This window comes from Marmota flaviventris, chromosome 11, assembly GCF_047511675.1.
Source record: "Marmota flaviventris isolate mMarFla1 chromosome 11, mMarFla1.hap1, whole genome shotgun sequence".
Classification (NCBI taxonomy): domain Eukaryota; kingdom Metazoa; phylum Chordata; class Mammalia; order Rodentia; family Sciuridae; genus Marmota; species Marmota flaviventris.
Window position 1 is genome coordinate 67,167,629 of NC_092508.1, and position 5,103 is coordinate 67,172,731.

At 35.0% G+C, this 5,103-nt stretch overlaps 1 pseudogene; it reads right to left on the reverse strand.

Moving 5' to 3' along the window:
- Nucleotides 1–3,372: 3,372 nt before the first annotated feature.
- LOC114094838 (large ribosomal subunit protein eL19-like) lies at nt 3,373–3,962 on the reverse strand (annotated as a pseudogene).
- Between the last annotated feature and the right edge of the window lie 1,141 nt (nt 3,963–5,103).

The window sequence follows — 5,103 nt, forward strand, 5'->3', positions numbered from 1 at the left end:
GTCAAAAAAACCATGCTTTTTTCTGTCACTGTAGACTTCTATATATCATCTGTCATCTCCACATTGTTTTTTTAACACCTTCAATGCCTTTGCATATAGCTTTCTTTACTTGCTTTCTCTGTAGTGTTTGAAGTGTTTTAAAAAATGTATACAACCAGAGATAAGAAAAATTGTGCTTTATATGGGTAATAAGAATTATGCATTCCACTGTCATATACAAATAAAAAATTAATTAAAAAATAAAAACTCCAACTATAGAAGGTTTTAGTTAAAGTTTTTTTAATTGTTTGATACATCATATTGACATATGTTTAGCTTTATACATGTTAATTGTGGTGAGCCGTTCCTATAGACCGTGGCCGCCATTAGAAGATGGCGCCGGCTTCCACTGTGGCCTGTGATAAACAACTCCTTTTTTGGAGAGTTGGCACGTAATCCCTTATCACCCTATGAGAAAGCTCCACGTGGCAGCTTTGCATTGGGGCTTGAGATGCTTTATTAAGGCTGGGAGGGGCATCCAAGAAAGAGAAGAAGAAATATCAAGGACCTGAATAAACTGCTGAAAGAAGATTCCTGAGTTGCGTCTTCCTTGCGGGCAAGGGGTCGCGACAGTTAATAATGCTATATATTCCTTATGTTCTTCTTTGTATTAGATGCAGCATCTGTTTTTCCTTTATATAATAATGTTTTACATTAAGTTGGATTCCATCAGATATAAGAAGAGGCACCTACATTTTTTTAAAATTCACATTTGTCTGGAACATTTTCTCCATCTGTATTATATTTAAACTTTAAATATAAACTTTATTTAAATATAGCATTATTATATTTAAACTTAGATTATGCCTTTTGTATTTTTCAACTTTGTATTTAGAATTTTTATATTACCAAAACCTTCTTAATGAGCTCATGTATGTTCTTATAAAAATAATATAAACATTTTCTGCAAAAGCTACATCTAGTCAGTTCAGATGTTAGTAGGAAAAATAGTTGATTTAGAACTAAAAGAACCATTATGCTACAGAGCTAGTAAATGGTCTTGGTTTGTGGCTTCATAAAGTGAATTATTCAAAGAATGTCCCAAGTTTGACTTACTATGGAGACTAAACTTCAATATAGTACAAATTTTAGGTTTGTGAAGAGATGGGTAAACAATGAATAAAACTTGGAGATCCCCGAGTCATCTGCTTAGCAATGCCAGTACAACTGCTGAAAATAAGGGTTCTTTTTAAAACTCCCATGCGAGCTGTACCACAGAGCCCTACCAGCTGGCGGTTTTCTTGGCATATAACTATGGTTCAGTGCCAGCTGCACAGAGGCAGGGCATGAAAAGAAAGATTGAATGGGATAAACTAGTAATTATGCTTGTGTGATTTGCTAGGTGATTGGGTTCTTTAAATGAGAAAGTTACTACTTGGAAAGATGCAGAAAAGAACCTGCCTAGAGTATGAAAACAATATTTGGTAGTATTTTTCTCCTCAGGATTGACTCTTCATTGTAATTTTAATAAGTATGTATTAAAGGAGCAAATGATTTATATTCCAGTATGAGCTCTAATAGATAACGTCTGCATGTAAATCATCATAGTTTTATGCCCACTTTTATTTCTTTGTTTGAATACTGTTTAGATGTATTTTGATGTTTTTTAAGGGTATGATGTGTGATTTTGAAAATACATATTTGAATGCAGCTTCTCCCTTGTGAATCGATAGTAATAAGTTAAATCAGAAAATACTGTTTCTCTTTAAAGCTTGGCCGTTCTAGGGCAAGTTACAGGCTCTTATCTCAATGTTTTACTTTCAAGTTGTCTAAGCAAATTGGAAATAGTGCATTGAAGGCACTTTCACATGTGATATCTGTTAAATGTCATTTACAATTTATGTAGTCTTACACAGAATTTTCCTTTCTATCTTTGGAGACTGATAAATAAAATTTGTTCCCTGCTATGTTTTGTTTTTTTTTCTTATTTGGCCAAGGGAATATTTAAATGTATCTTTTTGTGCTATAGAAGGACAAACCTATTATTTTAATATTTTATTCATCAATTCCATTGCATGTATAAATTTGCTATGAGTTTCCTTCTTTATGATTACATTTAGTTTGGCAGTGAGAAGATATGTTTATCTTTAATCCAAATAACTCCTTCTAAAAATAACATGTCTCTTAACCCCCACACCTAAAGGTAAGTGGTAAATTGAACAATCATACTTTTTCATCTATGTGAGAGGTATTTACATTAAATATGCATGTCATATATAATATATGCATAGCTGAGAGCAAAAACTGCCACAGTGTCAGAGGAATCATTTAAAGACTTTACTCCATATAACATCTAAAACACTATAAAGAATTAATTAATCCTAATGCAAAGCAACACAAATATGCAGCTGGGGAAGCTTATTTTCTAAAGGCATAGTTTTATATAGGTTGATAGCTAGAGATAGATAGGTATAAGTATAAACACAGATAATTTTTTCTTTTAGCAGATCTCTTTGTCTCAAAAAGGAAAGGGAGACTAAATATATATATATATGTATATATGTAATTTTTATGCTATTGCCATTGAATACATTAGTTTCATTATTTTAATTTTCTCATAGCCTTGTCAATTGTGTCAATAATTTGAGACCGTATGGGTCAGTCTCAATGTGATAAGATAGGGGATAAAAAGATTTTTTTTTTTTTTTATAAATGGAGGAATCGCTCTGATCTGAGGTCCAGCTAATAAACCAGGAGAAATCAGAGGAAGCAAGAGGATTGATGATTTGAGTACATTTAATAAGAATGACCTCTCTTATTTGTAAAGCCCTTAACAGATTTCACCCTCATTAGTAGCCACTAATATTGTAGATCTCAGAAAGAGCATTTTCAGTGGTAGAATCCTGGTTAATAAGAATTAAAAGATGAATGAATGGGTAAAAAAAAAAGCAAAGAGAATGATTCTTCTTTTGCGAAGTTTAAAATTAAAGGAATAATAAGGAGCAAAGAGGACTGGGGGACCAATGTAGAGGTATTTCTCTATATTATATTTAACTTCACTGAAACATGTTTGTGGGTAGAGGAGAAATGTATAAATGAAAATTTGAAGGCATAAAAACATCAGAGATAATTATAATGATATAAAGCTGAAAGAGAAAAAGATTGTCCTAATAGAGAAAGAGTGAAACAAAAAAATGCATATAGAGAAACAGTTTCTGATAGCAATAGAAACATTGAAGATGTTTATTTGTAAGATTCTGTAATTACAGAGGAAAAAACATCTTCTGAAAGAATTTTGAATTTTTTTTTTTAACACATAAAGCTTGTTTTCATTTCAAGGACCGATCTACTTAATCACCAAGGCCACTATGTACAGACAAAAGAGGGGAGGCTTTATTTCTTGGTCTCATCCTCTTTGGACAGTGTCTTGATGGTCTCCTCCTTCTTGTCCTAGATGCACTCCTCACAGTTTTCGTGCCCCTCTGGTCTTAGATCTCCGTGCCTCAGCCTGGTCAGCTAGTGGTTTCTCTTGGGCCTTATCTCCTTTCAGTTTATGGATGTGTTCCAGGAGGATCCGCTTGTTTTTGAACACATTCCCCTTTACCTTCAGGTAGAGTCTGTGATGCTTGTGTCTGGTCAATCTTCTTAGATTCACGGTATCTCTGGAATAGCCTCTGAAGAATCTGCATCCTTCTCATCCAGATTACCTTCTCTGGCATTCGAACACTAACTGTACCTTTTTGCTTACCTTTGCCTATATGCCTGCCCTTCCAGGGAGGCAAGGTATTTTTTTCCTGGCATCGGTGAGTGAACAGACAGTCACTGGTTTGTGGATGATCAGCCCATCTTTGATCTTCCAGATCTGCTAACAAGAGTTGGCACTGGCGATTTCATTGGTCTCCTTGGGGTCTCAACCAGACCTTCTTTTTGCCACAGCAGAGGACGCTGGAGGCAATTCTCTTTTGAAGCTTGAGCATACTCATGGCTGCAGATAAGCTGCAAAAGGTGAAAATGTCAAAAAAATATTTAGAGCCTGAAAAGAGAGGATAAGTTCGTAATTGAGGTAGAAAATAGCATAAAAATTAAATATGGGCTGCTGAAATATGTACCTAAATTATATTAGAGTAAGTGGATGCAGTTTAGTGAATTCTGCAGTAATGCCTGGCAGAAAAGGAACAGAGCACGTGGAAGCTTTTACGTAGGGTCGGAGAAAATGTAAATGACAGAGAATTTGGAAAGTGGGATGTGAAAATAAAATATTAGAATGTTTACTTATTTTGATTTTTAATCCTTGAGATGTTTTAAAATTTCTGAAAGGAGTTACATTTATCAAAATTTATTTAAACAAGAGGAAGTTTCTAGAATTGGGCAAAATGTCCTCCTTCTACCACATGTTCACATTAGATTTATATCCGGTAGTAAGGAAATGACATACAGAAACAACCTGATTGACTGTAGTTGACATTTGCCTTATATGGGCATAATGTGATAATGAAGTTGGCTGTGATTGCCTGAAGTTAATTGACTAAGACCCAGTTAGTTACAAGAGTATACTCTTAGGCTAGTTTACGGGTTGTTTGCACATCAGGCTAGGGTATATACAAGCCAAATTTTATCACCCATGTACAGAAACAGATGTAGGCAAAGTTACCAATTTAACAAATATAAGGGTTAAAAGTTTTTAAGAATTAACCATTGCCCCTTGGCCAGCCAGAGAAGGCATTGGCTTCCCACAGTTTTTCATTGAAAGCAGCTATGGTCCAATGCTTCAGGCAACTGATTCTGACCAAAAAGGAGGCTTTTATCCTAGCCCCACATTGTGCCAGGGAAGAGGCTGGCACTCAATCAGACAAGAAAGCAGGTAAGGTGTGCTTTCTACATAGTAAAGTTTCTATTATAAGGTTTAGACTCAAACTCCATTGCTCCACCAGAGAAGAATCTGGTGTTCTGTCACCTGTCAAGGCCAACACACAACCATAAAACACAACTTCAATGCCATGCTTGATTTTGGTCTGATGATCAGATCATGAGGGACTGTTGGAAGAGAGCTAAGTTGGAGTCAATATCTGGCCCAATATATTATAATCTGGTCTTACTAGTGGAGGGTGGGGCTTCCTTAATCTT